The sequence below is a fragment of the Pongo pygmaeus genome, chromosome 4, assembly GCF_028885625.2.
Source record: "Pongo pygmaeus isolate AG05252 chromosome 4, NHGRI_mPonPyg2-v2.0_pri, whole genome shotgun sequence".
Classification (NCBI taxonomy): domain Eukaryota; kingdom Metazoa; phylum Chordata; class Mammalia; order Primates; family Hominidae; genus Pongo; species Pongo pygmaeus.
In genome coordinates this window covers 164,029,294-164,041,139 of record NC_072377.2, presented here as the reverse complement: position 1 = coordinate 164,041,139, position 11,846 = coordinate 164,029,294, and positions in this window count along the sequence as shown.

Below are 11,846 nucleotides of genomic sequence, written 5' to 3'. Positions count from 1 at the left end.
AATGCAAGATTGTATATGACAAACTCAATTTCTATCTTCTTGTGAAAAATTGGAAGTGCTGGCTGCATAGGCCACTCATCCTTGCTTGGCAACAGCATAAGCTGGGGTGGGCTGAGTTTCTAATTCACCCCTGTTCTCTCCACCACAGCTTGCTCTAGCAAATTAGATTGCTGTCATCAGACTCTTCTGTTTGCTTAGAAGATGTCGTAGGTGAACACTAGGCAAATTTGACATCTCATTTAATCACAGTCAAATCCTATATGAATATGTATAGTGCAGATATTCGGTATTGATTAAAGTGAAAAGATTAAAAACCAGAAGCAATGTGTATAAATTTGACATTCATTTATGGAAGTATAGAACCTGTTTGTTTTTCTTTAATGACAGGAGTGCAGTAAAAGAAAAAAAAAGAAAAAATCAATGAGCAAGTGTTCTATTTGAAGATATTTTCAATTTGGATCTATGCTAGAATTTTGCATTTTGATATCACCAAGTTGTTCCATGACCAGTGTTTCTCAACCTTTGATGGGCGTTGGAAGGAGGTTGGGAAGCTTGTGAAAAATACAATGCCGGCTGGGCACAGTGCCTCACACCTGTAATCCTAGCACTTAGGGAGGCTGAGGCAAGTGGATCACCTGAGGTCAGGAGTTCAAGACCAGCCTGACCAACATGGTGAAACCCTGTCTCTACTAAAAATACAAAAATTAGCCAGGCGTGGTGGCACATGCTTGTAATCCCAGCTGCTTGGGAGGCTGAGGCAGGAGAATCACTCGAACCTGGGAGGCGGAGGTTGCAGTGAGCCAAGATCGTGCCACTGCACTCCAGCCTGGGCAACAGAGTGAGACTCCATCTCAAGAAAAATACGATGCCTAGACCCAGTCCCATAGATTCTGACTGGGTAGGTTTGGGATGGAGCCCGGTATCTTACCTTTTCCAATTTTTCAGATGATTCTGATTCTATGGAAATGTGAGTACCTTTCATTTAAATATTCCTACTATTTCAGTGAGAGGGGGCTCCTTGTTCTTGGATCTACTGTTTTTATGGAAGAAGATTCTTAGAGAAGAAATACACATGAGGTTTGCCTCTGGGAAACATTGGTGGTTAAGGATTTCAGCAAACATTACAACCGATGGGGTTTCTGCAGTGAAGCAGCAAAGCCTGGCCGACACATTATGCAGGTGTGCATGTGCCATCTGGCCTAATCTACCAACCTTTTTTGGTTGGTTGACCACCCAAAAGTGTCTCAAGCTATTTATATTTGAAGGTAAAACGCTGTTAGCACCCCCTCCACCTCCCCTTTCCCAAGCGTATAGAATTAAAGAATCACAGAATTTTGGAAGCAAACCAGCCTTCAGAGATCTAGATCAGTGGTCCTACTTTACAAGAGAGCCAATTATCGATGTGCCCAAGGCCACACAATTGATGGCAAAGCGGGGAAGGATGCTCAGGTCTCCTGAATCCAGTCCAATGCTCTTTCCGTTACACCTTCTCACCTCAAAAAAGATTCAAACACCCATGTGTATTTTGTTGCATTCAATAAAACTTATATTAACTTCAAAGATGTTACACGGGAGATGTGAAAATCTGAAGCAATTTCTGAGATATTATAATATTTAAAATTATCAATTTGAGATCAAACATCTGGCAAATTATGTAAAAAGGGAAAACAAACAGTAAAAAAAAATATGGAATATAGAATAAATCTTAGTATATGGCAAGCCACAACCCATCAAGATTTGGAGTTGGAAACTGTTGGCTACAAAATACCCTCATATCATTTAATATAAAAATGCCTTCTGCATATTAGTTAAAGCCACAGATCCATGCAGACTGTGTAATCACACTATTTGCAGGAACAGATGGGCTGTGTTTAAAACAGGAGTCAAGCCTTAGTTTAGAGAATTTTAAAATATAAAACTGCTTCCTTCCCAAGATAAGTATTAAATCGTCCTAAGAAACACATGTGAGGGATAGATAGTCATAAACATTGTAAATTCCCATTTTTTTCTCTAGTTGATTAATAAATCTTTTCTGAAGTCGTCTTCCCAAAATTACCTTCAAACTCATCCCCTACCCCTAAAAAGAAAGCCCAAGTTTTAAGGGGGCAATTATGTTTATTTCTGTAATTATGAGCTACATTGTGCAACTCAAACGAATAAACTCGCGAGATGGTCACCTCTGTATGTGTTTTGGTGCTGGTGCTGTTGCTGGTGGGAGACTGATATCGGAAAGGCCATTTGTGTTAGAAAAGTATGTTCACAAGAGAAGGAAGCCAATTCGCTGAGCTAACTTGTATCATAACATTTTAGACTTTCAACCTGTATCTCACAGGCTTACAGCCTGCCTCCATGCCATTGCCATTTATCTTTTGTTATGGATTTAGGTTTTTTAGTTTCTTCTACATTTAAGAAGAAAAAAAGCAAATATAGCTTGAACAAATGATACCTGATAAATGAATATGCTCAGCTGAGTGAGGTGGTTCACACCTGTAATCCCAGCACTTTGGGAGGCTGAGGAGGGAAGATGTTTTGAGCCTGGGAGATTGAGATCAGCCTGGGCAACATGGGGAGAACCTGTCTCTACAAAAAATTAAAAATTAGCCAGGCATGGTGGCATGTGCCTGTAATCCCAGCTGCTCGGGAGGCTGAGGCGGGAGGATTGCCAAGCTGGGGAGGTCAAGGCTGCAGTGGCTGTGATCATGCCATCGCACTCCAGCCAGGGTGACAGAGCGAGACCCTGTCTCAAAATAATAATAATAATAATAATAATAATAATAATAATAATAATAATAATAAAATAATAATAATAAAAAAAGGAAAAGAAATGCTTGCCACCAAAGTGTACTTGTTATTTCAAGGGAAAGGAAAAAACAACTTCCTTTTTAAAAAGATGAGACGCAATATTAACTACTTAGAAAAAGAACTTGAATATTTAATTTAATTAATTAATTTATTTTTAAGACTGAGTCTTGCTCTGTTGCCCAGGCTGTAGTGCATTGGTGTGATCTTGGCTCACTGTAACCTCCGCCTCGTGGGTTTAAGTGAGTCTCCTGACTCAGCCTCCCTAGTAGCTGGGACTGATCTGCCCACCTCAGCCTCCCAAAGTGTTGGGATTACAGGCGTAATCCCACCTCACTTACAGGCGAGCCACCGTGCCCAGCCAGAACTTGAATATTTTTAATGTAATATGGGGCCGAAATATACTTCTTAAATCACACATGCAAATAAAAACAAACATTTTGCTTAGTCAAATGTATGTGCATATATAGATTACATTCCACTTAGGAGATGTGTGGATGCAACAAAAAAAGAAAACTGCAGCCCAATATCCATGATAAACATAGATGCAAAAATCCTCAACAAAATACTAGTTAACCCAATCCAACAGCCTATCAAAAAGATAATACATTATGATCAAGTAGGTTTCACACCTGGGATGCAGGGATAGTTTAACATATACAAGTCAATAAATGTGATACATAAACAGAATTAAAAACAAAAATCATATGATCATCTCAATAGATGCAGAAAGAACATTTTATAAAATCCAGCATCCTTTTATGATAAAAGCCCTCAACAAAGTTGGCAGAAAAAGGACATACCTCAAAGTAATAAAAGCCATCTACGTCAAACCCAAAGCCAACATCATACTGAATTGGGAAAAGTTGAAAGCATTTTCCCTGAGAACTGGAACAAGACAAGGATGCCCATTTTTACCACTTCTATTCAATGTAGTACTGGAAATTCCAGCCAAGGCAATCAGGCACGAGAAAGAAATAAAGAGCATCGAAATTGGAAAAGAGGAATTCAAACTGTCAACTGTTCACAAATGATATGGTCATATACCTAGATAACCCTAAAGACTCATCTGAAAAGCTCCTAGATCTGGTAAATGAATTCAGTAAAGGTCTCAGGATACAAAATCAATGTACAAAAATCAGGGGCACCACTATACATCAACAACAACCAAGCTGAGAATAAAATCAAGAATTCAATCCCTTTTACAACAGTTACAAAAAAAAAAATACTTAGGAATATACATAACCAAAGAAGTGAAAGATCTCTACAAAGAAAACTACAAAACACTACTGAGAGAAATCAGACAGAACACAAACAAATGGAAACACATCCCATGCTCATGGATGGGTAGAATCAATGTTGTGAAAATGACCATACTACCCAAAGAAATCTACAGATTCAGTGCAATTCCCATCTAAATGCCATCATCATTCTTCACAGAACTAGAAAAAAACAATCCTAAAATTCATGTGGAACCAAAAAAGAGCCCACATAGCCAAAGCAGTACTAAGAAAAAAGAACAAATCTGGAGGCATCACATTACCTAACTTCAAATTATACTACACTGCTATAGTTACCCAAATAGCATGGTACTGGTATAAAAATAGGTGTGTAGACCAATGGAACAGAACAGAAAATCCAGAAATAAAGCCGAATACAGCCAACTGATCTTTAACAAAACGTACAAAAATATCAACTGGGGAAAAGACACCCTATTCAACAAATGATGCTGGGAAAACTGGCAAACCACATGCAGAAGAGTGAAACTGGATTCTTATCTCTCACCTTATACAAAAATCAACTCAAGATGGATTAAAGACTTAAATCTAAGACCTGAAACCATGAAAATTCTAGAAGATAATATTGGAAGAACTCTTCTAGACATTGGCCTAGACAAAGAGTTCATGACCAAGAACCCAAAAGCAAATGCAACAAAAACAAAGATAAATAAATCAGACCTAATTAAGCTAAAAAGCTTCTGCACAGCAAAAGAAATAATTAGCAGAGTAAACAGACAACCCATAGAATGGGAGAAAATATTAGGGAAAGTAAACTAATACAATCACTGTGGAAAACAGTATGGAGACTCCTTAAATAACTAAAGGTAGAACTATCATTGCTGGTAGATCCAGCAATCCCACTACTGGGTATCTACCCAGAGGAAAAGAAGTCGTTATATGAAAATGACACATGTACACTCATGTTTATAGCAGCACAATTCACAATTGCAAAAATATGGAACCAACCCAAAAGCCCATTAGCCAACGAATGGATAAAGAAAGTGTGGCATATATATATCTATATATATATATGCCACATATATATATATACATGCCACATATATATATATGCCACATATATATATGCCACATATATGTGCCACATATATATATGCCACATATATGTGCCACATATATATATGCCACATATATATAGATCTATATATCATATATGTATGTATATATATCTATATATACATACATATATGATATATAGAGATATATATGATATATATGATATATAGAGATATGTATGATATATATGTTATATATATACGATATATAGATATATATAGATATATATATAGATATGCCACACTTTCTTTATCCATTCATTGGCTAATGGGCTTTTGGATTGGTTCCATATTTTTGCAATTGTGAGTTATGCTGCTATAAACATGAGTGTACATGTGTCATTTTCATATAAAGACTTCTTTTCCTTTGGGTAGATACCATATATATATACACCATATATATGATATATATGATATATACATATGATATATATGCATATATGCATACACATATGTATATACGTATACACATATGTATATATGTATACACATGTATATATGTATACACATATGTATATATGTATACACATGTATATATGTATACACATATGTATATATGTATACACATGTATATATGTATACACATATGTATATATGTATACACATGTATATGTGTATACACATATGTATATATGCATACATATGTATATGTGTATACACATATGTATATATGCATACATATATGTATACACGTATGTATACATGTATACCTATATGTATACATGTATACATGTATATATACATATAGGTATACATGTATATATACATAGATGTATCTATGTATGTATACATATATACATAGATGTATCTATACATATATACGTATAGATGCATATATATGTATATATGTATAGATACATCTATGTATCTATGCATAGATACATAGATGCATATATGTATATATGATATATGTATATATGTGTATATGTATATAAGTATACATGATATATACATATATACGTATATATGATATATACGTATATATTATATATGATATATTGATATATATCATATATCTATAGATTATATATGATATATATCATATATAGGATATATATATTAAGGAATACTACTCAGCCATAAAATGGAACAAAATAATGGCCTTTGCAGCAACTTGGATGGAGCTGGAGGCCATTATTCTAAGTAAAGTAACTCAGGAATGGAAAACCAAATATCATCTTTTCTCCCTTATAAGTGAGGGCTAATCTGTGAGCATGCAAAGGCGTAAGAACAATACGATGCATGTTGGGGACTTGGGGGAAAGGGTGGAAGGGGATGAGAAATAAAAGACTACATATTGAACACAGTGTACGGTGCTCAGGTGATGGGTGCCCTGAAATATCAGAAGTCACCACTGAAGAACTTATCCATGTAACTAAAAACCACCTGTATCCCAAAAACCATTGAAATAAAATAAAAATTATAAAAAGATGGTTGGATGGAATTCAATAAACTCAGATGCAATGTGATACATTCAGAATCTAGTGTGAAAGTACCATTTGGCCAGGCGCGGTGGCTCACGCCTGTAAACCCAGCACTGTGAGAGGCGGGCAGATCTCTTGAGAAATTTGAGACCAGCCTGGGCAACATGACGAAATTCTGTCTCTATAAAAAATATGAAAAATTAGCTGGGTGTGGAGGCACAGTTGTACTCCCAGCTGTGGTCCCAGCTTCTTGGGAAGCTGAGGCCGGAGGATCGCCTGAGCCTGGGAGGTCAGAACTGCAGTGAGCCGTGATTGCATTACTGCACTGCAGACTGGGTGATGAAGTAAGACCCTGTCTTGCAAAAAAAAAAAAAAGGACAATTAGTAACACATCATTGTATGACATGAACTTGGAGGGTCCCCCACTAACTGCCCCCCACCAGCATGGGGATGAGGAGATCAGTGTGTGCCTAGTCATTCTCACTGAATTAACCAATTCTTGCAGTGACTACTACCATGTACTTAAAGAGAGAAATAGTCTGAAAACTAGAGAACTATTTCTCTTTCCTCTCCTCCTTAGGCTTTGACCCCCCAGGCCTTATTTACCCTCCGTTCTGGTCAACTGAGCTAATGGTCCATGTTATCCAAACATCTGACACATACATCCAAAAGAAACACTATGTCCTTTTTACTTTCTTTTTTAAAATCATACTATTTATATTTATTTAGTTAGTTATTTATTCTAGTTTTATTGAGGTATAATTGATGAATGACAATTGTATATATTTAAGGTGTACATGATGTTTGATATGCATATATACTGTAAAATATCACCACAGTCAAGCTAATTTACATATCCATCACCTCACATAGTTTCCCTTTTTTTCCCTTATGTAGTGAGAACACTCAAGGTCCACTCTAAGCAAATATCAAGTATACTATACGGTATTATTAACTACAGTCACCATGCTGTACATTGGGTCTCCAGAACTTATTCATCTCATAACTGAAAGTCTGTACCTTTGACCAACATCTCCCCATTTTCCCTAGCCCCAATCTCTTCTGTTTCTATGAGTTTGACTTTTTTGCATTTTATGTATAAGTGAGATCATGTGGTATTTGTCTTTATGCATCTTATTTCACTTAGCATAATGTCCTTCAGGTTCCTCCATGTTGTTGCAAATGGCAGGATTTCCTTCCTTTTTATGCTGAATAATATTCCATCATGTGTATATGTGTATGCACACATACCACATTTTTTAAATCAAATCATCTATCAACAGACAGGTTATTTCCATATCTTAGCTATTGTGAATAATGCTGCAATGAACACAGATACGCAGATACCTCTTTGGGCTACTGATTTCATTTCCTTTGGATATACACCCAGATAGGATTGCTGGATGATATGGTAGTTCTATTTTTAATTTTTTGAGGAATCTCCATACTGTTTTTCATATGGCTGTGCAAGTTTACATTCCCATCAACGGATTACAAGGGCTCCTTTTTCTCCATATTCTTGCTAACTCTTGTTATCTTCTCACTTTTTTTTTTTTTTTTTTTTTTGAGATGGAGTCTCATTCTTGTTGCCTAGGCTGGAGTGCAGTGGCGTGATCGCGGCTCACTGCAACCTCTGCCTCCCAGGTTCAAGCGATTCTCTCCCCTAAGCTTCCCCGGTAGCTGGGATTACAGACACTAGCCACCACACCAGGCTAACATTTGTATTTTTAGTAGAGACGGGGTTTCACCATGTTGGCCAGGCTGGTTTCGAACTCCTGACTTCAGGTAATCTGTCCGCCTCGGCCTCCCAAAGTGCTGGAATTACAGACATGAGCCACCATGCCCAGCCTCTGACTTTTTGATAATAGAGATTCTATTATAACAGGTGTGAGATGATATCTCATTGTGGTTTTGATTTTCATTTATCTGATAATTAGTAAACTATATCCTTTTTACTGATATTCTCCAAGAAAACAATAGCTCACACTCTGTGGCCTTCTAATCCCTTTATGAATAACTCATGAACTCCTTAGAACCACCTGCAGGCATTATCATCTACATATCCAGATGAGGAAGCTGAGGCAGAGTTCGATGTCTTGCTCAAAGTCCACAGTAGTAAGTTCTTGCACCTACGCAGTCTGGCTTCAGAATCCACTTAACCAATACATTACAGTGTTTATTAACAGACACGTATTTGTTGGATTTTTCATTCTTGCACTTAAAATTGGAGGAGGTAGTAGGGAAAGCATCTTAGGAAGTAACTCCTGGATGTTTTTATGTGCTGGGGACTTCACCGGTTTCATTCATTCAGTAGCTGCCACAAGATGACCCCCACCCCGAAGACCTCCCATCCCTGTTCTTTGATATGGACACCTGACATTTTCTCCAGAGTCCCACCTCCAAGCCCTCCCTGTCCCCAGCTAGTAGCTTGCTTTCCCTACGTCTCCATGGCATCTCACCAATACATATTTGTAAGTAGCCCTTAGGAACCAGATGCAGACTAACACCAGACATCACCCCTGCCTTCACAGAGCTCTCATGGGGCACTTGGAAGACTCACAGTTAAATGATAACAATAAAGTGTTATTTTTTTTTAAGGGAGCACCAAACTTTTCTACCTATCCATGGCTGTTGGCAAAGTCCACTGCTCGTAAGTTCAGTCACTAAAGATGGATTTAAGCTTGTCGCTCCCAGATTCCTTTTCACCAGATGTGGGAAAACCTTCAAATCTTTACAACTGAGTATACTTCCTTGCCTTCTGTGAGGCATACCCCCCGCTCCCCCAAAACCAGCTTTATCAACACTGTGGAGACAGGTTCTCAGACTCAAGAGAGAGTCCCTTAACATAGTGGTTCTCAAACTTTGCTGCACATTGAGATCACCTGGGGTCCTACACCCAGACATTCTAATTTTGTTGGGCTAGGGACCGGCATTCTTAGAAGCTCCCTTAGTAATTCCAGTGTGCACCAAAGCTTGGGAATCACAGTGTCCCAAGAGATCAGCACTTTGCTGTTCTGTTGCTGTTGACACCTGAGATAGATCTCCTCGCGACAGTGTCCCTGGTTTGTAGCATGATTTCCTCCACTCTGAACCTTGGTATTCTCAACAACCCATCTTCTCTTAAATCAGCATCAGGCAAGTTCATTGACTTTCATGCTGCTGCTAATTTTGGGGCTCAGACCTGGCGAACTGGCATCTGTGAGCTGAATCTGACTGGCAAACTTCTTTTGTTTTGCTTGGATGGTGATTCTAAAAAAACTGAACATTTAAAAATCAGGCCGGGTATGGTACTTCATACATTATTGTAATCTCAGCACTTTGGGAGGCCGAGGTGGAAGTATCACTTGAGGCCAGAAGTTCAAGACCAGGCTGGGCCACACAGGGAGACCTGGTCTCTGTAAAAAATGCAAAAATTACCTGGTGTGGTGGTGCACACCTGTGGTCCCATCTACTCGGGAGGCTGAGGGAATTGCTTGAGCCCAAGAGGTTGAGGGAGGCTGCAGTGAGCTGTGATCACACCACTGCACTCCAGCCTGGGTGACACAGTGAGACACTGTCTCGAAAAAATAAAAAAGGTGAGATTTCACACGAAAAGTATGGATTCCTGAATTCTCTGGAAAAATTAGAAGGTCTCAGCCCATTTCCACTATAATATTCAGCAGGAGCTCAGGGGCTTCTGCCCTTTAACAGGCGCTTACTCCCTCCCACCCACCCAGTTCACTAGGTCCTACCCAGATCCCATCATTTATGTTATCTGTGACCCCTGAAGATCATTATTCCTTTTTGGTAGTTGCTTTTTTAAATTATTATTATACTTTAAGTTTTAGGGTATATGTTCCCAATGTGCAGGTTTGATACATAGGTATACATGTGCCACATTGGTTTGCTGCACCCATCAACTCGTCATTTACATTAAGTATTTCTAATGCTATCCCTCCCCAGCCACCCACCCCCTGACAGGCCCTGGCATTTGATGTCCCCCACCCTGTGTCCAAGTGTTCTCATTGTTCAATTCCCACCTATGAGTGAGAACATGCGCTGTTTGGTTTTCTGTCCTTGTGATAGTTTGCTGAGAATGATGGTTTCCAGCTTCACCCATGTCCCTGCAAAGGACATGAAGTCATCCTTTTTTATGGCTGCATAGTATTCCATGGTGTGTATGTGCCACATTTTCTTAACCCAGTCTATCATTGATGGACATTTAGGTTGGTTCCAAGTCTTTGCTATTGTGAATAGTGCTGCAATAAACATACATGAGCGTGTGTCTTTATAGTAGCATGATTTATAATCCTTTGGGTATATACCCAGTAATGGGATGGCTGAGTCAAATGGTATTTCTAGTTCTAGATCCTTGAGGAATCGCCACACTGTCTTCCACAATGGTTGAACTAATTTACCCTCCCACCAGCAGTGTAAAAATGTTCCTATTTCTCCACATCCTCTCCAGCATCTGTTGTTTCCTGACTTTTTAATGATCACCATTCTAACTGGTGTGAGATGGCATCTCACTGTTGTTTTGATTTGCATTTCTCTGATGACCAGTGATGATGAACATTTTTTCATGTGTCTGTTGGCTGCATAAATGTCTTCTTTTGAGAAGTGTCTGTTCATATCCTTCACCCACTTTTTGATGGGGTTTTTTTGTTGTTGTTGTTGTAAATTTGTTTAAGTTCTTTGTAGATTCTGGATATTATCCCTTTGTCAGATGGGAAGATGGCAAAAATTTTCCCCGATTCTGTAGGTTGCCTGTTTACTTTGATGGTAGTTTCTTTTGCTGTGCTGAAGCTCTTTAGTTTAATTAGATCACATTTGTCAATTTTGGCTTTTGTTGCCATTGCTTTTAGTGTTTTAGTCATGAAGTCTTTGCCCATGCCTATGTCCTGAATGGTATTGCCTAGGTTTTCTTCTAGGGTTTTTATGGTTTTAGGTCTAACGTTTAAGTCTTTAGTCCATCTTGAACTAATTTTTGTATAAGGTGTAAGGAAGGGATCCAGTTTCAGCTTTCTACACATGGCTAGCCAGTTTTCCCAGCATCATTTATTAAATAGGGAATCCTTTCCTTATTTCTTGTTTTTGTCAGGTTTGTCAAAGATCAGATAGTTGTAGATGTGTGGTGTTATTTCTGAGGCCTCTGTTCTGTTCCATTGGTCTATATCTCTGTTTTGGTACCAGTATTATGCTGTTATGGTTACTGCGGCCTTGTAGTATAGTTTGAAGTCGGGTAGCGTGATGCCTCCAGGTTTGTCCTTTTTGCTTAGGATTGACTTGGC